At 37.4% G+C, this 25,659-nt stretch overlaps 1 long non-coding RNA gene across 6 annotated transcripts in view; it reads right to left on the reverse strand.

Moving 5' to 3' along the window:
* Nucleotides 1-25,659, reverse strand: part of LOC110741201 — a 72,248-nt gene that overhangs the window by 44,254 nt on the left and 2,335 nt on the right. For all 6 annotated transcript variants that reach the window (XR_002517013.2, XR_002517014.2, XR_004181223.1 and 3 more), the window contains exons 2-3: nucleotides 19,330-19,453; nucleotides 10,143-10,239 (exon numbers count right to left, since the gene is read on the reverse strand). This is a non-coding gene — a long non-coding RNA (uncharacterized LOC110741201). The remainder of the gene's footprint in view (nucleotides 1-10,142; nucleotides 10,240-19,329; nucleotides 19,454-25,659) is intronic.

The following is a 25,659-nucleotide window of genomic DNA, read 5'->3' on the forward strand; positions in this document are numbered from 1 at the left end:
TGCCCTCGCCTACCTGCAGCACTCTCCTCTGCACAAGTAAATACTACTCATCTTTTATTTTTTTTTTTTAAACTTTATTTTGCTACATTTAATGAGCCCATTTCCCTGCTACTGTTTCCAGGACACACTGTGATGAACAGAAGTGCCTGGTCAGGCATCCCTAATTGATTTCTGATCTTGAAGAGAATGTATGTAATATATCTCTATATAAAGATTAGTGGCTTGTGGGTTTGGGAATACACCCTTTATCAGGTTGAGGAAGTTCCCTTCTGTTACTACTTTTCTTGAAATTCTTACTATGCATAGATAGGTATTGGACATTAATAATGCCATTTCTGTGTCTATTGATGCAAAACTGTGACTTTTCCATGAGGTTATTAATTGGTGGATTTCACTGATAAATTTTCTGATATTAAATCATCCTTTAATTTATTGCATAAATCCTATAACAATGCTACTCATCTTTGAGGACTTCTCAAGCATTACATTGTCAGTGAAACAGTCTACAGAACCTTCTCACTGGCTTGGTTCCACTAACCTAAATTCTCATAATGCAATTTTGAGCCATAGTACCTAGTACCTATCATAATGTATTCTACCTCTCACAACAGACTGTCATCTCTCTAACATTAGGAAGATTCCTGTGCAAAGGAGAGAGTCTTTATTCTCCATAACTTTAGCGTTAGTGTGCCTGGGATATGATAGATTTTATATATATTTATCATGATAGATTATACACATACACACAAATATATATGCATATGTATACACACACTGAAGGATAGGAGAAAAGAAGAAGAGGGAGAGAGGGAAGGAGGAAGGGAGGGAGGGAAGGAAGGAAGAAAGGATGGAAGGAAGGAAGGAAGGAAGAAAGGAAGGAAGGAAGGACAATGGAAGGAACAATTGAAGGAAATTATTTATTTGTGCTGTTACATAAGTTCCTAGTGTTGATCTCTACCCTATTCTGTTCAACTTTAAATCCAGTTGGCCTACTTCTTATTGCTCATTTGAATACCACTGGTATGACTGGCCTGCTCTCCTTTCCTTATTTTCTAGCGATTTCTTATGAAACTGGCATGTAGTTTCTTATTTGGTCAGACAGCCTGTCAATAGATTTCGTTATTGTTTGAGTCTTTAAAGCTTGCCTTTTGTGTGAACCTGGGAGGCGGAGCTTGCAGTGAGCCGAGATTGCACCACTGCACTCCAGCCTGGGCGACAGAGTGAGACTCCGTTTCAAAAAAAAAGAAAAGAAAAAAAAGGAAAATTCATAAATAAATGTCTATAGCGCTCTTGTGGAATTTAGTGCTACTTATTCTTGTTTTTTCCAGGCTCTATCATCACCTGAGTCTTTTATCAGAATGGTCTCTGCAATCATTAAGGTTGCTTCCGAAGCAAGTGACAAAAATCTATCTTGAATAAGTTTAAACAAAAGAGATGCACTGGATGCTTGCCCAAATGTCATATAGCACAACTACATCATAGAAAGAACGGGCTCTGAGGAAAGAACTGAACCTAAGGAAAAATTGTATTCAAAGACTTCGGGATCATCATGACTCCTTCTATATTTAATTTCTTTATCTAACAGTTCTGGTTTAATTTATTCTAGTGTCCCAAGTCCAAAAATTTTAAGGAAGAGCTATTATGATTAGCAGTTTGATTATGGTGTCTCCTCTGGTTTAAGGGTCCATCAACTCCACATTCTAAAATGTGGGAAAAAGTCACACATTTTAGAAATTGGCTACTTCTGTAGTTATCACATGGGAAGTGGAGAAACTGCCAGAAAAGCAGGGCAGAAGGGGCAAAACAGTATGTCCATTATATTTCCTGGCTAAGTATTTGGGAATAGCTATCCATTTAATTAACAGACACTTATTGAACATCTGTCGTTTCTAGGTACAAGAATTGCCCCAATGAATACAATCCACAAAATCACTCCTACCAGGAAAATAATTTTTTTACTCATTAATGAATGTTTACTTGGTACTTTCTATATACAAGGACTGTTCTGGAAACTATGGTGAGGTGAACATACAAGATGCAAATATATATAGTCTCAGCCCTCACAAATCTTACAAATGAAATGGGAGATAGGATGTTTGAACAAGTGAATGTTACACAAGACTGGTCAGTCCATTCATTTTAGCAGTCATTTACTGGGTACGCAGCATATGTCATTGTGTTAGACATGGAGAATACACAGATAAACAAGAAACTGTGACTACTAAGATGTTCATAGACTAGAGCAGAAGTCTGACATATAACTGGTTAATTTCAACCAAGGATAATTCAATATTTTCTGACAAAGCTGTATAAGAAAGGAGATACCTACATGAAGCAAAATGTTTTAGAAGTGTCCAGGAAAAGAAAGACTATAGTTAGCAGAAAAGCCTAAATAGAATAAATCTAACCCCAGTGAAAGTAGCTAGAACAAAGATGCAGAGGATATATCTAGAAAATGGTGTGGAACCAGTGAGGACTTTAAGAAGCAATACAGAGGATAGCTCTGGAAATGTACGTAGGAACAAGTTATAGCATGTTAATAAGAAGTTTAGAGTTTTTTGCTTGACAATGAGGTCACTGATTGTTTTTCAGCAGGTAGTACCATGATCAAAATACATTTTTAAGTGATAAAAATAGATAGGGTACTTCTTGCTGCTGCTGGAGGGAGTGGAGTGCTATTTGACGGATGAAAAGAGACTAAATGGTTGGTTTAGGCTATATTGGTGATCATTTTCTTTCAAAATTTCTATTACCTCACATAGCTCTTGAGGGGCTTAAGTTATATTGCAACTCTCTGGGTTATCATCTTTCCAGTTAAACTGCAAGCAGGTTGAAAACAAGGAGTGTTACTCATTTTTTTGTATCCCCTAAAACCTAGTACAGAGTCTGGTTTAAAGTAGATTATAAATAAATACTTACAGAATGGATGCAAAAATAGGTGACTATTCACTATTAATATAATGAATGGTATAATGAATGGCTCCAATAGAGCAATGTAAACACCCAACGCCTGAGAATTCCCAACATTTGTTCAAATCTTGAGCATCACAGGGAGACAGCACATCATGTTGCAAATCTCAATTCTGTTACTTTCTAAATGTGTAGACTTATAATTTTCTCAATTTCCTGAGCCTCTAATTATTATTTTTTCTGCTTAAATGGGGATAATAATTCTTACTTTCTCACAACAGTAGTGTGAAGATGAAAAGACATATTGTATAAAGCACTTAGCTTGTTACTAGCACAAAGTGTAAACTCATTAAATGGTATAGCTTAATATGTTTACAATAGCTTACTAATGATAGACAAGGCTGGAAATGGTCTCTTGCCTTTTTTCCATTCCTTTATTTATTTATGCACTTATTATCAATCAAGAACATTAATGTATGCCTATTATTAGATACTGAAGGCACAAGAGTGGAAAAGTTATAGTACATCACATTCAAATAACTCTCCAAATAATGGAGAATACTAGTAAGTTAACAGGTATTTATGATACAATGGGATAAGCAAGTGCTGCTATAAGGAAATGGGTTTTGAAGATGCCATCTTTAAGCAAGCCTGGAGGATGAGAGAGATCATGGCTTGTTTAAGATCTGTGAGTAATTGATTTGGCTAGAGCTCCAAGTGTAAGTGCTGTCATGAGGCTGTAGAAGTGAGCCAAGTCAAGTCATGGTGGACTTGCCAGTTCTTCACCACATTGAGAAGAAAATTCTAATTTCCTCATAGTTCATCCTCTCCAAATTCAAATATCTTTCTACTCAGACCTAGTTCTTTAGGTCTTTTTCTGACTCTGCAGAGCAACCTGAGTCTTAGAAAATGCGTTAGCTTCCCAGAGAGCCATAGCTGCGCTGGATGGCAGATCACTTTTTGCTGGAAGCCAGGATGCCTCTGTGGGCTTGCCTTTTCAGCAGGAGAACGGACCCAGCTGGGACTGACTTGAGTCAACTTGCAAAACTCATTTCACACATGTGTTCTCTGGGAGCAGAATAAGAAGCCCCTCACTGGTGGAGTTAAAAATCAGTATTTGTCAGTCTGTTTGAGTATGGGAGGTCTGATGATGGCTGTGCAAGGAGAATCTAAATAGAGTAAAGGAATCAAAAGCATCAATTGGTTTCACTGAGCACCGAGTCTTTAAAAATTAAAGTTGTGTTTCTCCCCTCCCCCAGATCTTCTTCTTTTCTTTTCTTTATTTTTGTTTTTTAGTTTCTTGAACAAAAACATTGTTCTCTGTTATTAAAGAAAGGGTCGCATTCCTTTATTTCACTGTCTACCCTTTATCACTCATTTACAAATATTAGTTTTTCACCCATTTGATTTTTGCATTAGATTACACCCATAGATGTAATCTATGGAGGTCATTACACCTCCACGATGACACAGTATGACCAATTTGGCACTATAAGTACTGTTCCCTTCTTCATACTTTATTTGAAGTGTGAGCTGGCTAAGAAAACTGATGTTTTTATTTGTTTGTGTGTTTTCCCTGGAGTGAGTGAGGTAAGCAAAACATGATTGGGCAAAAACGAATGACTTCACCAGACTCTCCTTCTCACCCTCCTGAAAAGTGATGAAAGATGAAGTCCAAATTAGGATACATCCAGTCTGATACTTCCTCAGAGAAATGGAGGTCACCTTTTAGTTGGCCACACCAGTTCTGTTCTGACCACATTAGTGGTCTTTGCAAAGTCATATTTATTTTCAGAATGAATGCTGTCATTTATGTATGGTCACCCAGCTTCAACATTTCAGAATATCCCTGAAATAAGATCAGGGAAACCATTTTGAATTATTTAGAAAGAAAAGGATGGATTCTGTCAGAAGCCCATGATTTGGCTGACACAAGCCAAAAGCAAATTGTGATTTCCAAGGTGATAATCACCCAATCTGATAAGGGCTACTCATGTATTTATCTGGTACTTGACCTGTGCTAAGGGCCTTACTTACTTAAGTTTATGTAATCCTCACCACCATCCAATGAAAAATGCAGTATTATCTTTCTTTTATCAGATAATAAAAATGGTTCAGAGGTGTCAGTGAATGGTCAGTGATCACAAGTCAGTACATAGGGAGTTGGATTTAAATCTGGGTTTATTGGATTCCTAACATTGTGTTTGTTCTGTTGCACTCTTAGGGCAAAAGAGAGATAATTAGGCTTGCATTCATCCATGCTGAGATTAGTGCCTCTCCTCTGTGTGTCTGAGGGAATGCAAGTTTCAGAGTCTTTAAGAGAAATGGCAAAAGGCTAGTAGGCTGCTGAGGGAAATATTGGGGCTGTTTATTTATATTTTCTCTAGTCTTCACAGGCACTTTTGGAAAGTCTAGATCAAATAAATAAACCAGTAATTTCTTCTCAGTGGTCAAATATGCAGTATGAGGATCCTGGAATCTCACAGCAACTTGAGAGAATTACAACTTGGATTCGAAGGATAGGCTTTGGGGCCAAGACTTAAGATCCATTGCTGAATAAGCATTTTACTTGCTGAGTATTTTTCTGGGCAGGTTACTGCATGTTTCTGGGGCTGAGATTCTTGGTCTGTAAAATAGTAATACAAAATTACTTTCCTTTTAGTTTTCTTTTTTTTTTTTTTTGGATGATTTAATGTGATAAGTAATGCAGGTGCTTGGCACTTAATAGGTTATTTGTAAATGGCAACTATTATTCGCTTCAAGTTAGAACATTTGGGATCTGTTTCTGGTTCTTCTATTATCTTACCTTTAAACCTTTGCTTAGTTACTTAATATTTATGGGTATAAGCTAATGCAAAATCGGTGCAACAAAAAAAACAAACTAACCCAAAGATAAAACAATAAAAAGTTTAAAAACTCATAAAATAAGGGGTTTGAATTATTTCTCAACATTTTTCCTACCAAGTATTACTTCTATTAGTCTCCCTTGATTACTTGAACTGCATTTATTAATACCTAATTTGTTTCTTTATTTTTAATTAATCAAAGATGTATATATCTTATTGTCTGTAATATAGACAATAAGTATTAGGCCTACAATAGAAGGACAAAGCAGTAGTACATCTGGTTAATGAGTCCATGTTTTCATTAACAAAAGAGGCCTTGTTTATATAAATATTCAATTTCAAATAGTTATTTTTTGAATATATAAAATTTGTTCAAGGGTCCTCACTGATGATTTCTTGGATCCTTAGAGATTTGAGAACTTCAGGTTTGGCACCACAGTGCTGGATCTTGTCTAAGGGCCTTTAGCTGTACTAGGTCTTCAAAACCTTTGGCCTGTCCTTAAATTTGAAGATTGTTTTCCCCTAATTTTCTACTTTTTCTCTCCTAATTTCTGTAAAACCTATTCACCATTGCTATAATTCATGTACTCTAATTTTTACCTCCTTTTTGATAATAGCCACTTTTAGGGCTCTCTGGATCTTTGCTAGTCAAAGTGAGGTCTGTGCATCAACAGCATTTGTATCACTTGGCTGCTTGTTAGAAATGCTGAATTCTAGTCCCCACTTCAGGCTTTCTGAACCCCAATCTATAATTTAGCAAAATCCCTAAGAGGTTTGTATAGTCATTCAATTTGAGAAGCACTGGAGTAGAATGCAGATTAGAACTCAGCATGGAGTAATTCCCTAGTAAATTCGAATTCCTGATCTATTACCTGGAACAAGCCATTCAACTGTTGTGAGCTTCAGTAAAAGGAAGGCAAAGAGCTTGCTTGTCTTACCTAGAGGTTTTGTTGTTAGTTGCAGCACAATAATCAATAGTAAAATATCTCATAATGTCAGCTGATCTATGATCCCAAAGTGCATATCATTGCATCATTCTTACGTTTTTTTAAGAATCAGAATGAACTGTAAAATTAAATAAGTCCTCTTGCAATTCAGAAAACTCCTATAAGTCAAGTCACCACTCCTCTGCACTTCCCCTAGGAACTGTGAATCCCTACTTCTCTGCCCTGTCCATATTGAGTTGGAGTTATCTATTAGTCCATCTGCATCCCCCTGAGATTTAGGAGTTCCTTGAAACCGTTGTCATGTAGACCATATTAGACCCACCTCTGCTTTCTCCCTTCTCTGTGCTTCTCCACCTCCTCCCAGTGCCTAGAACAGAGTGGGCCCTCCATATATGCTTGTTGAGGTGAACAAATAGATACAAGATACAATAATACTTGACAGCATCTGTCTGAAAAAAAAAAATTCAGCCAGTGCAGTGGGTACCTGTACCACCTGTTTAATAGGGTTGTTAAGAGAATCAAATGAGTTTGGACACACAGTATCCCTATGTGAGCTGTAAAACACTGGATAAAATGAGAGAGCATTATTAGGCATATGTGGTCTGCCAGGGTCTTACAGATGGCAGTCACCTGTCGTCATGAAAACTGTCTTTAAGCAAAAGCCAAAACAGTAGTGATTTCAGAAGCTCCTGGGGAAGTGAATTGTAAGCTTTTATCTCTGCTCCCTCCTGAGACCAAGTTTTCATTTACCATGTGTATTAGCTCCGGGGTGGTGTATCTGCTGTTGTTATTTTGTTGTCTGGAGTAGTGCGGCCACCTTGTTGAGCTGGCATGCACACCCTGCTTCCGGGAGCTGTGGGCAGCCTTCCGGGGTACTGCATTTTGTTGGCAAGGGCTCTCGTCCTGTCCTGTGCCATGTGCTTGCAGTGTTTTCATGCTGTGTTGCCTCATTAGGGAGACTCACTCAGACTGTTTTGCTAAAAAACAATAAGGTCTGCACTGGGATAGAACACAGTTGAATAGACATTTATCTTTTCACAGGGCAAATCAATGAGTAATTTTCTGGTTTGAATGCTATATTTAACACCCCGTCTGGGGAAATGCTGTCAACCATGTCCTATTCCAAGGTGGCTTTATTAAAAGACTGTAAAAAAATCATATTTAATATTCCTGGAATATGCCTTTTTTCTTTGCTTAAACGTTTCCAGGGAGTAGTTGCTCCTCATATCCTGGTCCTGATGCATAACCCTCTTAGAAATGGGCTATGTGTTGACAATGTGCACCCATGTGGGTTAGTAGTCTTTGAATGCCAGCGAGGTAGAAAGGCAGACAGACTCTTTACTATCTCAAATTCAAAACTCAAGCTCTCTTCTCTACTGCATGTCAAAGGCAAGGGTGTAGAAAACACTTCCATCTGTGAATTATTGGACTCCTGCCCATAGCAAAGCAGAGAAATGAATCAGGTGAGGGGCTGAGTCCATTAATGACCAGCCTCGTGCTGTCATCAAGAGTAGAATAGTCTAGTTGACTTGAATTTTATTCAGCAACTGAGCCACTTACAATTTGTTGACCTAAGAGACCTCAAGCTTCAATGTATTTCTTTGTTTTCAACTTATATTCAAGCATCCCAAATTGTTTTCTTTCATCCAACCTCATCGATGTACAGATTAAAAAAAAAGAAAAAAGAAAGAAGTCTCAGAGAGATCAAGTGACCTGTTCAAAGTCACACAGCTCACATTAGCAGAGCTGAGATGACATATTCTTTAAGACTTCTCCTCTGAATTAGTCTCATGTATGCAATGGGGATACCAGCACATACACAGGTTTTTGTGTGTATTAAATGGGATCATATTTGTAAACTCCTAGGGTACTGCAGAAACATTGAAGTATAGACACTCCCAACAGACCCTTCCATTTCTGACATATTAGAGTTTTGAGCTGTACCAATACTGGGTTCTCATTCATCATGTATCAGAAAGCATCTTGGAAAATATGCCTGAAAAATATAACCATATAACATTAAAACAATTTTCCTTATATTGAGTTTAGAAATATTTTAACACTGATTTTAGAATAAATGGCTCTTAGAAACCCTTAGACTGTTTTCAAAGGAAGGTCTAATGCAGTGTAGCAGACCTCTCTGACTGGGTAGACTTCTAAGCTTGGGTAAGCTGTTGTTTTTGTTTCGTTTTGTTTTCTCTAGGAACAAATGGGTCATTCATGAAATCTCATGGGAATCCATTGTTCGTGATATTCTCACGTTGGTACTAGCTTAACATCAGGCAGGATGACAAGCTGTAGGTCCAAACACCAAGGAAGGTAGCCCTGTGCCATGAAAACCAATGTTGTCCTACTTCCCTGGCTAGTGCAAAACCTCTGGGGTTACCTTGATCTCATTTCAGGGCAGTTTTCCCGAGCTCAGCAACTCCCTCAAAGCAGTTCTCACAGTTACCTGTAGATGGCGATGTTGCACCAAGAACCTTCTCCACAGAGGCTGTGGCAGGCAGAAGAGCATCCAGCTGTGGCCTGCTGAGGCTCAACTCTGCAAATCCTATTTTAAGTTCCTCTGGTTGGTCATAACCCAGCAGTTCCCCTCCTGGGTCCCCTGCTTACCAATCATTCTCCCCAGCTACAAGCCGAGAAGGAGAGTTCTGTCTCCCCTACCTCCTCCCTACTTTCCTTTACAGTGGGCTGTGATTAATGGCAGCACTAGTGAATAATTGAGAGGGAGAAGGTACTTGCCTGATGCAACAGCAGAGAGATTAAATGCAATCGGGTGCCGAACCTCTTTAGCGAGAGCATCCTTGCAAATTTGTTTTCCCTTCCTTCTACAGGGGCCCCCTCCTCAGCGTGGAGACAAGCACAGTGACTTTATTAATCAAGGCGCTTTGCAGGGGCCGATGAATTTTAACAGCAAATTGTCACTTACAATCCTTTGCTGTCTCATGTATCCCCGAGCACTGGTTATTTCATAGTCACCAATTAATCAAGACAGCCACAAAGCCACCCTGGAGTTTATTAGCAGAAAACATATTGTCTCTTCCTTAGAAACAACCTTTTTGTGTTACATCAAATGTGAAAAGTACCTTTGCTTTAGTTTTTTGATTGAGAGACACACACAAGTCATAGTGACCCTTCTATAGTTTTCAAGATGATCACTAATGATTTTCCCAAATCTTATTATACTTCCTTGCCATATGGACTCCAGAGGATTGACAGAAACAGACTTGAGACAAGGTACTTTTTAATCTAGAGTGATTCTCAAACCTGATTGCATATTAGAATTATTTACAGAGCATTTTAGAAACACTTATGCTCCTGGACTGCATTAAATGCAAATGATTACAGATTTTCTGGAGCTCTTGCCTGGGTATGGATAAAGTTTTCTCATGCACTTTGCAACCTGGATTGGCAGCTGGTGCAAAACAATCTTGCTCACCTGAAGAAGGTATGCTCATGTATAAAACGAGGGACTTTTATCTGTATGGAGTTTCTGGGATACTTCAATGATGTCCGTCTCTCTCTTTACTGACTTTCTGCAAGACAGAACAACTTTTGTAGCCAGATATTTGCATAGTGCATTTCTTCTATTCTTGCATTCATTCACTCACTCATTTATTCATTTCAATAAACATTTATTTGCCATTTTCCTCTGAGCCAGATTAAATTTCTGCCATCAAAATTGTTAATATTCAGCAAATACTTACAGAAATTACATTTCATTACAGTTACGATAAAGGCTATGAAGGAGAAACACAGGGTATCATGAGAGCGTTTGATGCAGATTGAATCTTGCCTGTGAGCCAGAAAAGGCTCCCCGAGGAAATGACATTTACAAGGAGACCTGAGAGTTGATAGGAATCAGCCTGGTGAGAGGAATGGTGGAAACAGGGAGTAAGAGAAAGAATAATCTGTGCAAAAAGCCGGTAGGAAGATGGCTTCTTATAGGTATCAGAAGGAGGCCTGGGGAAGAATGATAGAGTTTGAGGGTGTAGGAGTGGAAAGGGTGTAATACCCATTTTATTCATCCTATGAGTCATGACTGGTATTCCTATAACAAAAGACAAGTTAACAAGAGAAAAGTAGAACATATTTAATTAATCCAGATTGTACAGCCACGTAGAAATGGGATTGGACACAAAGGGAATGATCTAATAATAATAGACCAGTGGGGAAACCTAGCAAGGCCTATCTGTTTGAATTCTTTTTGGCCTTTTTGTGACATTTCTTCCTCCCAGTTATGGGGTAGGACCCCTTCTGGAATGAGGGTCTTAAAATCTACTTTCAGGTAAGGTAATTCAAAACATTTCTTCATGACCAGGTCTTATACAGAAAAGCAGGGGAAGATTAGAACAATATTTTTAGGTTTTGTGGCTGGCTTTGGGGGAGAAGGATTCTGGTTTCTAAGACCCACTTTGGGGAAGAGGATTCTAGTTTCTGGGGCTTGCCTTAGAAATGGAAGGAAAGCAGGAGAAAGAAGGGCAGGAGGTAAGAAAGAGACGTTGCTTCTGATGGCCTTCTAATGTTTTTCAGTTCAAAGTACTCAGTGTACCAAGGCGCCATACCTTGGGGTATTATTTCCTGAGCCTCATCAAGGCTAAGAGATAGGTAAGAATGGATTTCATAGGACTTTGTAAGTCATTTTTGGGACCTTATCTAGAAATTAAAGAGAAGTTTTGGCATAATTTTTTTTAAGTTGAATGGTTAGACTAGTGTGTTAAAAGATATTTAGGAGAAAAAGATTCCAGAATGGCAAAATAAAGACCTTCAAAAATCTACTCCTTTATAAAAGCAACAGTGGCAAGAATTATCGAGGTCAAACTTTTTCAGAACTCTGGAAATTAGCCAAAAGCCTGTAAAAGTTTGAAGACTGTTTAAGAAAAATGGCTGGAGATTAGTAAGACCAGTGGGGATGTGGCGTTTTGACTTATTCTATTCTGATCTCCTAATCCCCAGGTCCCCAGCAGTGCGAAAAACTAGCGGGCTTATAACCATGGCAGCAAAAAAGTCCAGATGCCTAACAGTTGCTACAGCGGTCAGAAAAGGTTGGATGTTTCTCAAAAAGACCTATCCCCAGGGAACTGTCACTCTTTGACCCACCTGACAGCTCCCTAGAAAATCTTCTTTTTACAAGGTTTGTCTTTGTTTGATCTGACTCAGAGATCATTCAGTGGGAAAAGTCCTTTTCCCAGGGCATTTGATGAAGATCATTGGTCCACTGTTTAACATTACGACTGTCTAAGGTGGGGGTGCCAGTTGAGGCAAATAAGAGACTGACCAAAAACTTTAAAGGAAAATCTGGGAAATGAGATGCTTCTACGAGGTATTGGAAAGCTCTGACATATTCCTGGGAATTTAGAAGGCATGTGTATTTACGGGACTGTATACATAACTCCTGGTAGCTGTGAGGACTCTGGATTAAAACACCAGCAACAACAATAGCAGCAAAAACCTGAGACGACGTTAATCTTTCACCTCTTGCTGAGCTTGAGGGTCTCTGCAAGCAGAAAGTAAGCATTCAGTGTTGACTTTGTGCTCCACCACACACACAGTCCCGTAGCAAATGATGGGAGACTTACTGATTCAAGATATTTAAGAACATCTCTGTTCAATCATTAGCTAATCCCTGAGCTAACCAAGCAGAGACTCCAGTCAGGGGTAAAACATAACAAAGTATACAGAGTTTGCAGAACTGGATAAAGAAATTCCTTAAACAAATAGTAGTAGTAGCAGCAACATCAATAACAACAGCAACAATAGCAACAATAAACAGCAATAATAAAATATGTGGTTTGGGGGAGTAGGTCTGATTTTCTGGAGTTGCCACAAATATTATTCAAAATATCCAGTTTTAAAAAACAAATTTAATAGATATGTGAAGAAGCAGGAAAATGTGGCCTATGCACACAGAAATAAAAAGCAGACATTAGACATTGTCCCTGAAGAAATTCAGATGTTTTGCTTACTATAGTGAATTTAAATTACCTGTTATAAATATGTTCAAAGAATAAAACAGTCTGAACACATTAAGGAAAGTGTAAGAATTGCTTCTCTAACTAGAGAATATCCATAAATAGACAGAAACAATAAAAAGAGCCAAATAGAATTTCTAGAGTGAAAAGTATAATCAATGAAGAGGAAAAAAAAATCACTAGAGGGGTTAAATAGCACATTTGAGCTGATCAAAGAAAGAATCCGTGAACTGGAAGATATGACAATTGAGATTATGCATTCTGAAGATCAGAGAGAAAACAGAATGGAGAAAAAAAAAGTGCCCCAGAGCTGTGTGAGATGAGCCACCATTGCTGATACCAACATATATATGCATACACACACACATATGTATATATATGCACCCACGCATACATATATGTGTGTATGCATACACATACACATATGTATACATGTATACACACACACACACATACACACAGTAGTTCATCCTTCTCCACAGAGATACATTCTAAGACTCCAAGTGCAGACTTGAAATCACAGATAGTACCAAAATCCTATTTACACTATGCTATGCTTTTTCCTGTAGTAGAAAATGTCCCCGTTTTCACTGAAATAAAGCACTTTATGGCTGGAACTACAGGCACCTGCCACCTCGCCAGCTAATTTTTTGTATTTTTAGTAGAGACAGGGTTTCACTGTGTTAGCCAGGATGGTCTCCATCTCCTGACCTTGTGATCTGCCCACCTCTGCCTCCCAAAGTGTTGGGATTATAGGCATAAGCCACTGCACCTGGCCACCACAGTGTCTTTTTAACTCCAAACAACTGCACTAGCTCCTCAGCGGTGGTTCCTAACCAGGCTAAAATAGCTGAAATGAAAGACATAAAATTCAGAATTGGGATAGCAAAAAAGATCATCAAGATTTAGGAGAAAGTCAAAGTTCAATCCAAGGAATCTAAGGAATTCAATAAAATGATACAAGAGCTGAAAGAGGAAGTAGCCATGTTAAGAAAGAACCAAACTGATTTTATAGAACTAAAAACTCACTACAAGAATTTTATAATACAATTGAAAATGTCAACAGCAGAATAGGTCAAGTTAAGAAAAGAATTTCAGAATTCCAAGACCGGTTTTTGAAATCAACTCAGTCAGAGAAAAAGAATAAAAAAGAATGAATAAATCCTCTGAAAGATATAGGATTATGTAAAGTAGTCAAACCTGTGACTCACTGGCATCCCTGAAAGACAGAGAGAGTGCAAGCAACTTGGAAAACATATCTGAGGATATTTTTCATCAAAATATTCCCAAACTTGCTAGAGAGGTCAACAAACTAATTCAGGAAAGTCAGAAAACCCCTGTGAGATACTACATACAAGACATTCATCCCCAAGACATAGAGTCATTAAACTCTCCAGGGGCAACCTGAAAGGAAAAATATTTAAGGCAAGTAGAGAGAAGACAGAATTCCCTACAAAGGGAATTCCATCAGGCTAGCAGCAAAACTTTCAGCAGAAACTCTACAAGCCAGATGAGATTGAGGGATTTATATTCAGCATTCTTAAAGAAAAGGAGTTACAACCAAGAACTTTATATCCATTCAAACTAAGCTTCATGGGTGAAGGAGACATACAATTCTTTTCAGACAAACAAAAGCTAAGGAAATTTATTACCATGAGACCTGCCTTATGAGAGGTCCTTAAGGGAGTACTCTACACGGAAATAAAGACTGTTACTGGCCACCACAAAAACATACTGAAGTACATAGACCATTGACACTGTAAATAAACTACACAATCAAGTCTGCATAACAACCAGCTAACAACATGATGACAGGATCAAATTCATACATATCAATGTTAACATTGAATGTAAATGGGCTAAACACGCCACATAAAAGGCACATAGTGGAAAGTTGGATGAAGAAATAAGACCCAACGGTATACTGTCTTTAAGAGATGCATCTCGTGTGCAATGATACCCATAGGTTCAAAGTAAAGGGATGGAGAAAAATAAACTAGGCAAGGGGAAAACAAACAAGATCAGGGAGTTGGTATCCTAATTTAAGAAAAAACAGACTTTAAGCCCAAAACAGTTAAAAAAGACAATGGAGGACATTCCATAATGATAAACGGTTCTGTTCAATAAGAAGACTTAACTATCCTGAATATATATGCACCTAACACTGGCACACCAATATTCATAAAACAAGTTCTCAGAGACCTACAAAGAGACTTAGATAAGCACACAATAATAGTGGGAGACTTTAACACCACTGTAGTGGACAGATTTTTGAGGAAGAAAATGAATAAAGATATTCAGGATGAATACTTGACACTTGACCAAATGGACCTAACAGGCATCTAAAGAACACTCCACCAAACAACAACAACATATATATCCTTCTCATCTGCACATAGTATATACTCCAAAGTTGACCACATGCTCAGCCATAAAACAATTCTCAGTAAATTCAATAAAAGAACAAAGTAATACCAACCACATTCTAAAACCACAGTGCAATAAAAATAGAAATCAATACTAAGAATATCTGTGAAAACCATAAAATTACATGCAAATTAAACAACCTATTCCTGAATGACTTTTGGGTAAATAATGAAATTAAGGCAGAAATCAAGAAATTCTTTGTTTTCTTCTTCTTCTTCTTTTTTTTTTTTTGAGGTGGAGTCTCACTCTGTCACCAGGCTGGATTGCAGTGGTGCGATCTCAGCTCATTGCAACCTCTGCCTCCGGGGTTCAAGTGATTCTTCTGCTTCAGCCTCCTGAGTAGCTGGACTACAGGTGCATGCTACCATGCCCAGCTAATTTTTGTATTTTTAGTAGAGATGGTGTTTCACCGTGTTGGTCAGGATGGTCTCAATCTCCTGACCTCTTGATCCACCCGCCTCGGCCTCCCAAAGTGCTGGGATTACAGGCATGAGCCATGGTACCTGTCCAAGAAATTCTTTTGACGTAATAAAAATGAAGATAAGACATACTAGAATCTCTGGGACACAGCTAAAGCAGTGTTAAGAAGGAAGTTTATAGTGTTGAATGCCCACATCACAAAGTTAGATCACAAGTTAACAACCTCACATCACACCTCAAGGAACTAGAGAAACAAAAACAAACCAACCCCAAAGGTAGCAGAAGACAAGAAATAACCAAAATCAGAGCTGAACTAAAGTAAATTGAGACATCAAAAACCATACAAAAGATTTAAAAAATCTGTAGCTTGTTTTTTTGAAAGAATAAATAAGATTGTTGGACAACTAGCTAGACTAATAAAGAAAACAACAGAGAAACCCCAAATAAATACAATCAGAAATGACAAAAGGAACATTATCACTAACCACACAGACATACAACCCCCCTACCCCAACCAGCAACTACTACAAACACCTTTATACACACAAACTAGAAAATGTAGAAGAAATGGATAAATTCCTGGAAAGACACAACCTCCCCAGATTGAACCAGAAAGATATTGAATCCCTGAACAGACCAACAATGAGTTCTAAAATTGAATCAGTAATAGAAAGCCTATGAACTAGAAAAAGCCCAGGACCAGGTGAATTCACAGCCAAATTATACCAGATATATAAAGAATACTGGTACCATTCCTACTAAAACTATTTCAAAAAATCAAGGAGGAGGGATTCCTTCCTAACTCATTCTAACAGGCCAGCATCATACTAATTTCAAATCCTGGCAGAGACACAACAAAAAAAGAAAACTTAAGGCCAATACCTTTGATAAATATAGATCCAAAAATCTTCAAAAAAAAAAAAAAAAAAGCTTGCATACCAAAACCAAATCAAGCAGCACTTTAAAAAGCTCATCCAACACAATTAATTAGGCTTATCACTGGGATGCAGTATTTCTTCAAAATACACAAATTAATAAATATGATTCATCAAATGGAACTAAAGGCAAAAACCACATGATTTTCTCAATAGATGCAGAAAAGGCTTTTGATAAATTCAACAAGCTTCATGTTAAAAATTTTCAACAAATTAGGTATTGAAGGAACATACCTCAATGTAATAAGAAATATCTATGACGAACCTACAGCCAACATCATACTGAATGCGCAGTAGCTGAAAGCATTCCCTTTGAAAACTGGAACAAGACAAGGATGCTGATCCTCACCAGTCCTATTCAACATATTACTGGAAGTCCTAGCTAAAACAATTAGGCAAGAGAAAAAAAAGGCATCCATGCAGGAAGAGAGGAAATCAAATTATGTAGAAAATTCCGTAATTTCTTCCCCAAAATTCCTAGATCTGAGAAATAACTTCAGCAAAGTTTCAGGATACAAAATCAGTGTACAAAACTTAGTAGCATTTTTATACACCAACAATGTCCAAGCTGAGAACCAAATCAATAATACAATCCCATTAACAATAGCCCCCCCCCAAAAAAAAGTATAAAATACCTAAGAATACAGGTAACCCTGGAGGCAAAAGACCTCTACAACAAGAATTATCAAACACTGCTTAAAGAAATCAGAGATGACACGAAGAAATAAAAAATCATTCCATGCTCATGGATGGGAAATACCAATATTGTTAAAATGGCTATACTTCCCAAAGCAATCTAAATTTTCAGTGCTATTCCTATGAAACTACCAATGACATTCTTCACAGAATTAGAAAGAAAAGTATTCTAAAATTCATATGGAAATAAAGAAGAGCTCAAATAGCTAAGGCAATTCCAAGCAAAAAGAACAAAGCTGGAGGCATTACATTTCCTGACTTCAAACTAGACTACAAGACTACAGTAACCAAAACAGCATGGTGCTGGTACAAATTCAGACAGACCAATGACCAATGGAACAGGTTAGATAAGCTAGAAATAATACCATACACCTACAACCATCTGATTTTTGACAAAGTACAAAAACAGCAATGGGGGAGGAACTCCCTATTTAATAAATGGTGCTGTTGTAACTGCCTAGCCACATGCAGAAGAATGAAACTGGACACCTTCTTTTCACCATATAAAAAAATCAACTCAAGAAGGATTAAAGACTTAAATGCAAAACCCAAAATTATAAAAACCCTGGAAGATAATGCAGGAGACACCATTCTGGACATACAACCTGACAAAAATTTCATTTTGAAGACTCCAAAAGCAATTGCAACAAAAACGAAATTGATAAATGGGACTTAATTAAATTGAAGTGCTCCTACATAGCAAAAGAAAGTGTCAGCAAACAGAAAACCTATAGAAAGAGATGAAATATTTGCAAACTATGCATCCAGTAAAGGTCAAATCCAGAGACTATAAGGAACTAAAACTAATTAACAAACAGAAAACAATCTTATTAAAAAATAGACAAATGTCATGACCTGACACATCTTAGAAGACATACAGACGGCTAGAAAGCATATGAAACAATGCACAACACCACTAATCATTAGAGAAATGCAAATCAAAACAATAATAAGATACCATCTCACACCAATCAGAATGGCTATTATTAAAAAATCAAAAAATCACAGATGTTTATGAGGTTGTACAAGAAAGGGAATGCTTATACACAGCAAGTGGGAATGTAAAATAGTTCAGCCACTGTGGAAAGCAGTTTGGTGATTTCTCAAGGAACTTAAAATAGAACTGCTCTTTGACACAGGAATCCCATTACTGGGTATATACTCAAATAAATGGAAATCATTCTTACCATAAAGGCACATACATGTATATGATTATTGCACCCCAATTCACAATACAAAGACACGTAGTCAACCTAGATGCCTATCAACAATGAACTAAATGAAGGAAATTTGGTAAATAGACATGATGGAATACAATGCAGCTATAGAAAAGAATGAGATCAGGTTCTTTGCAGCAACATGGATAGAGATGAAGGCCATTATCCCATGTAAATTACCACAGAAACAGTAAATGAATTGCCACATATTTTCACTTACAAGTGGGAGCTAAACCTTGAGTACACATGGATACAAAAAAGGGAACAATAGACACTGGGTCCTACTTGAGGATGAAGGGTGGAGGAGGATGAAGATTGAAAAACTACCTATTGAGTACTACGCTTCTTATTTGGGTGACAAAATAATCTGTATACCAAACCCCCATGACATGATATTTACCCATGTAATAAACCTGTGCATGTACCCCCTAAACCTAAAATAAAAGTTGGAAATTTAAAAATACAACAAAACTATAACTTAGCTATACATATTATCTATAGAATACTCTACCTAACCTCAGCAGAATAACTTTCTTTTCAAGCACACAGGGAAAATTTTCCTGAATAGAGCATATGTTAGACCCCATTAGTTAGCATATATGAAAGGATTGAAATCATACTTAGTATATTGTAATCCAGTAAGGAAATGAAATCAAATACAGTTGACTCTTGAACAATGTGGGTGTTATGGGTACTGACCCCTGAGTCAGTGAAAAATTTGTGTATAACTTTTGATTCCCCAGACCATACCTACTAATAGCCTTGTGTTGACTGGAAACCTTATCCATAACATAAACAGTTGATTGACATATACTTTTTGTGTTATATGTATTAGATACTTCTTATAATAAAGTAAGCTAGAAAAAAATGTTACTAAAAAAATCACATGAGAAAATATATTTACTATTCATTAAGTGGAAGTAGATTATCATAAAGTCCTTTGTTCTCATTGTCCTCACCTTGAGTGGGCTGATGAAGAGCAGGAAGAGGAGGGATCAGTCTTGTTTTCACATGGGTGGCAGAGGCAGAAGAAACTCTGCATATAAATGAATCCATGAAATTCAAACCATGTTGTTCAAGGGTCTGTACAAAAGGAAATTTGGAAAATTCACAAGTATGTGGAAATTTAAAAACACACTTAATAATCAGCTGGCCGCAGTGGCTGACACGTCTAGTCCCAGCACTTTGGGAGGCAGAGGTGGTCGAATCACGAGGTCAGCAGCTCGAGACCAGCCTGACCCACGTGGCAAAACCCCGTCTCCACTAAAAATACAAAATTAGCCAAGTGTGGTGGTGGGCACCTGTAATTCCAGCTACTTGGGAAGCTGAGGTAGGAGAATCACTTGAACAAGGGAAATATTTGTCTTTACCATGGCATCAAAAAGAATAAAATACTTAACAGGTTTCACAAAAGAATTCTAAAACATGTTCTCTGAAACTTACAAAAAAGTGTTAAATATGAATTAAATAAATGAAAAGCTATCCCATGATCATGGATTAGAATAATTAGTACTATTAAGATGCCAATAGTCTCCAAACTGATCTGTATTTTGCATGCAATCTCTATCACAATTCTAACTAGCATTAATGAAAAAAATTAAACTGATCCTAAAATTTACAAGAAAATGTCACTCTTCTCCTCAAAGTTCAAAGTATAAGCCAAACTGGTTATGTTAGTCTGCTTAGCCCATTCATCCACTTTGTTTTTTTTTTATGATTTATATATATATTTTTATTATACTTTAAGTTCTAGAGTCTGTGTATACAACATGCAGGTTTGTTACATATGTATACATGTGCCATGTTGGTGTACTGCACCCATTAACTCGTCATTTATATTAGGTATAGCTCCTAATGCTATTCCTCCCCCCTTCCTCAACCCCAAAACAGGCCCCAGTGTGTGATGTTCCCCTTCCTGTGTCCAAGTGTTCTCATTGTTCAATTCCCACCTATGAGTGAGAACATACGGTGTTTTGTTTTTTGTCCTTGTGATAGTTTGCTGAGAATAATGGTTTCCAGCTTCATCCATGTCCCTACAAAGGACATGAACTCATCCTTTTTTTCTGGCTGCATAGTATTCCATGGTGTATATGTGCCACATTTTCTTAATCCAGTCTATCATTGATGGACATTTGGGTTGGTTCCAAGTCTTTGCTATTGTGAATAGTGCTGCAATAAACATATGTGTGCATGTGTCTTTATAGCAGCATGATTTATAATCCTTTGGGTTTATAACCCATGGGATGGCTGGGTCAAATGGTATTTCTAGGTCTAGATCCTTGAGGAATTGCCACACTGTCTTCCACAGTGGTTGAACTAGTTTACAGTCCCACCAACGGTGTAAAAGCATTCCTATTTCTCCACATCCTCTCCAGCACCTGTTGTTTCCTGACTTTTAATGATTGCCATTCTAACTGGCGTGAGATGGTATCTCATTGTGGGTTTGATTTGCATTTCTCTGATAGCCAGTGATGATGACAAATTTTTTTCCTGTGTCTGTTGGCTGCATAAATGTCTTCTTTTGAGAAGTGTCTGTTCATATCCTTTGCCCACTTTTTGATGGGATTGTTTGTTTTTTTTCTTGTAAATGTGAGTTCTTTGTAGATTCTGGATATTAGCCCTTTGTCAGATGAGCAGATAGAAAAAATTTTTTCCCATTCTGTAGGTTGCTTGTTCACTCTGATGGTAGTTTCTTTTGCTGTGCAGAAGCTCTTTAGTTTAATTAGATCGCATTTGTCGATTTTGGCTTTTGTTGCCATTGCTTTTGGTGTTTTAGACATGAAGTCCTTGCCCATGTCCTGAATGGCATTGCCTAGGTTTTCTTCTAGGGTTTTTACAGTTTTAGGTCTAACATTTAGGTCTTTAATCCAACTTGAATTAATTTTTGTATAAGGGGTAAGGAAGAGATCCAGTTTCAGCTTTCTACCTGTGGCTAGCCAGTTTTCCCAGCACCATTTATTAAATAGGGAATCCTTTCCCCATTTCTTGTTTTTGTGAGGTTTGTCAAAGATCAGATGGCTGTAGATGTGTGGTATTATTTCTGAGGACTCTGTTCTGTTCCATTGGTCTGTATCTCTCTTTTGGTACCAGTAACATGTTGTTTTGGTTACTGTAGCGTTGTACTATAGTTTGAAGTCAGGTAGCGTGATGCCTCCAGCTTTGTTCTTTTGGCTTAGGATTGGCTTGGCAATGCAGGCTCTTTTTTGGTTCCATATGAACTTTAAAGTAGTTTTTTTCCAATTCTGTGAAGAAAGTCATTGGTAGCTTAATGGGGATGACATTGAATCTATAAATTACCTTGGACTGTATGGCCATTTTCACGATATTGATTCTTCTTATCCATGAGCATGGAATGTTCTTCCATTTGTTTGTGTCCTCTTTTATTTCATTGAGCAGTGGTTGGTAGTTCTCCTTGAAGAGGTCCTTCACATCCCTTGTAAGTTGGATTCCTAGGTATTTTATTCTCTTTGAAGCAATTGTGAATGGGAGTTCACTCATGATTTGGCTGTCTGTCTGTTATTGGTGTATGAGAATGCTTGTGATTTTTGCACATTGATTTTGTATCCTGAGACTTTGCTGAATTCATTCACTTTCTTTTGTCAAATGCCACCTTCTCAATGAGGTGTATTCAAACCACCTTACTTAACAATGGACATTCCTTGCCCTCCACATACTAGATCCTCTTCATTTTCCTTATTTTGCTTAACTTCTCCTTTTTTTCAAAAATGCTTATAACCATTAAACATGCTATCAGTTTTACTCATTTATTATGTTTATTGCTTGCTTTTAATCTCCATCTGCCAGATGATAAACTCCCTTAGGGAAAAAAACTTTTGCTTGATTTGGTTTGCTTCCCATTATATCCCAAGTAAGAACTAGAACAATGCCTGCCACAGGATAGGTGCTTAATCAGTGTTTGTTGAATGGATATATAAATAGGTCTATGTCCAGCATCAGTATTATTGAAGAACTTAATAAAATATTCTTGATCTCTTTGGGAATATATAACTAAACATTGGTCCGAACACACTACAGATAAAAAGAAAAGAGTTGGACTGTTTTTTAACATCCAAAACATAGCATCTGTAAACTTAGCCAAATATTTCCTAGGATAAAGACAGTAACAAATCAACATAATTAACTGTCCAAGATCTTTGCCTCTTTAGGAGGTTTTTCAGTATTGTATTAAACTCGTCCGCATTACTGAGTTTAGTCTTGCACAATTGTTTTCTTTAATTTTTTTTCTTTCTTTTTTTTTTTTTTTGTATAGAAGATCAGGTTTCTTTGCTGTAATTTTACCCTGTGCAGCTTAGATTCCCTTCATCTTAAAGATGTTTTTCATCTTCCTGTTCTTTCATTTTCATATAGAACTTTCTCTGCACACTGCCCAAGCTTCCTTCTCTGATGATATTAGTTCTGAACTCTGCCTTTTCCCCTGTCCATACTAGGTTATTCCAGCCTAGTATGGTTTAGATAACGTCTGTAACCAAACTCTGTCTTAGATTCTTGGGGACATTTCAAAGGAAATGAAACATACAGTTTATAGCTGTTAATATTTTCTTAACTACAAGTGATAGTAACTTAACTTGTGCTGGCCGTCATACCCAGAAGAGTAAATAATCAGTTGATTTTCCTGAGTGGTGCTAGGCCTCAGAAGCATCTTTACCAGGGACTCAAATACCATCAGGATCCTCTTTCTCATTGTTTTTACCTTTCTTGGGAGGTTTGCTTCATTCACTTTCCCTGCAGTTGTGCTTTAATCACATGGCAGCAAACCTAGTTATTGACAACTCACATGTTTCATATTTTATGGTTTTATCACTGAAAGTGGACTATTCTTATAGTCTCTTTGGCCCAAATACTGTATATCTAGAAGAAGGGTTTCATTATCTTAGCTGGGGTCTTCTGTTTACCTCTGCGACAAATGTGGTGGGGTCATATTTACAAAAATCGCTGCTTCCATGAAAGCCAACTAGATGGAAACTTGTGTTTTGCGTCAAAGCAGGTGCTATTTAGACAAATCAATATATTGTTTGCTGGAAACCTATAATCACAGAGTTTGTGTTCACAGAGAAACATCCAATGATTATTGAGAGAAGTGTGCCTTTATAGGAGTGTTTATAATCAATACAACTACATAGAAAGATTGCTAAGAAAGAATGGAGTAGCTGTAGGCTTATGGCATCAATCTGAAGAATTTTGAGAAGTTAATTTTAAACCAGTAATCATATAAAGCTCAGTTTTATAAGGAGAAAGGGACACAGAATCATCTGTTCCATTGATTCCCATAACAGTATCTGGGGTTTTTGGAATCTTAGAAATGGGGAGAGGATTTTCTCTGGACTGTTTTCTTTTTTCCTTTTTGATCATATTTTTATTATATTACATTTCTCTTCCACAGTTAAAAAAATAGCAACAACATTAACAACAAACCTCTATTTGCTGCAACTACTGATATAGCATAAAGCTATAAGTAAACAAAATGCATAATCTTCCCCTGCCTATTTTCATTTCCTCCCCTTATCATAGAAAGATAGGTATATGTATAGAGACACATGAGGGTTGTTTCTTTCCACAAAACAGCATCATATCTTACAGGCTACCTTGAAACCTGATTTTCTTTCTTAGTACTATGCCATAGTTATCCTTCCAAGTCAGTAACTATAACTCTAAAACATTATTTCAAGTAGCAATATACTATTTCACAGCAAAAAAGTACCAACATTTATTTAATTATTCATTTATTGATGTTATTCAGATTCTTTTCAGTTTTTCAACTTTGCAAATAAGGATCCTATAAGTTTTCTTTATACTATGTCTTTGAAACTTATACTTTTATTTCAATAAGATAGAGTCCTAAAACTCTTATTTCTGTATCAAAGGTTATATCTGTTTTACATTGTAATGAATATCACCAGATACTTTACAAAGAGTTTGTGGAAATTCACTTTAGCAATATATGAGAGTATTCATTTCTCTATGTTCTCAAAGATGTGATATCGTGTTTCTTTTTAAGTGTGGAAATGAAATTTCATTATTACCTTCCTTTACTCTGATTATTAGTGCAGTTGATTATATTCTTATATGTCGATTGCCAATAGACTTTTTAGTGAATTTCAAACTTATATTATTTTATATCTATTGATTTGTCTTTTATTTTGATCAACTTGGATATTATGATAATTATTTCTCTATTTGTTGCAAATTTTCTCTAGCCTACTGATATGGTTTGGCTGTGTCCCTACCCAAATCTCACCTTGAATTTTAATTCCCATAATCCCTATGTGTCTAGGGAGAGACCTGGTGGGAGGTGATTGGATCTTGGGGATGGTTTCCCCAATTCCGTTCTTGTGACCGTGAATTCTTATGAGATCTGATGATTTTATAAGGGGGTCTTCTCTCTTCGCTACTCACTCTTCTCTCCCCTGCCACCATGTGCGAATATCCAAGATTGCTTCCCCTTTGCCTTCTGCCATGATTGTAAGTTTCCTGAGGCCTACCCAGCCATTTAGAACTGTGAGTCAATTAAACCTCCTTTCTTTATAAATTACCCAGTCTTAGGCAGTTCTTTATAGCAGTGTGAAAACCGACTAACATAGTAAATTGGTACCATAGAGAGTGGGGTACTGCTATAAAGATATCAAAGCCAGGCGCAGTGGGTCAAGCCTGTAATCCCAGTACTTTGGGAGGCCGAGACGGGCAGATCATGAGGTCAGGAGATCGAGACCATCCTGGCTAACATGGTGAAACCCCGTCTCTACTAAAAATATAAAAAACTAGCCAGGCGAGGTGGCAGGCGCCTGTAGTCCCAGCTACTCAGGAGGCTAAGGCAGGAGAATGGCGTAAACCCAGGAGGCGGAGCTTACAGTGAGCTGAGATCTGGCCACCGCACTCCAGCCTGGGTGACAGAGCGAGACTCTGTCTCAAAAAACAAAAAATAAAAGAAATAAAGATATCAAAAAATGTGGAAGTGACTTTGGAACTTGGTAACAGGCAGAGGTTGGGACAGTTTGGAGGGTGCAGCAGAAGATAGGAAGATGTGGAAACGTTTGCAGCTTCCTAGAGACTTGTTGAATGGTTTTGACCAAAATGCTGATAGAAATGTGAACAATGAAGTCCAGGCCAAGGTGGTCTCAGATGAAGATGAGAAACTTATTAAGAACTGGAGCAAAGGTGATTCTTGTTACACTTTAGCAAAGAGACAGGTGACATTTCACCCCTGCCCTAGTGATCTGTGAACCTTGAACTTGAGAGAGATTATCTAAAATTGGAACTTATGCTTAAAAGGG

Source organism: Papio anubis, unplaced genomic scaffold (genome assembly GCF_008728515.1).
Source record: "Papio anubis isolate 15944 unplaced genomic scaffold, Panubis1.0 scaffold13, whole genome shotgun sequence".
NCBI classification, from domain to species: domain Eukaryota; kingdom Metazoa; phylum Chordata; class Mammalia; order Primates; family Cercopithecidae; genus Papio; species Papio anubis.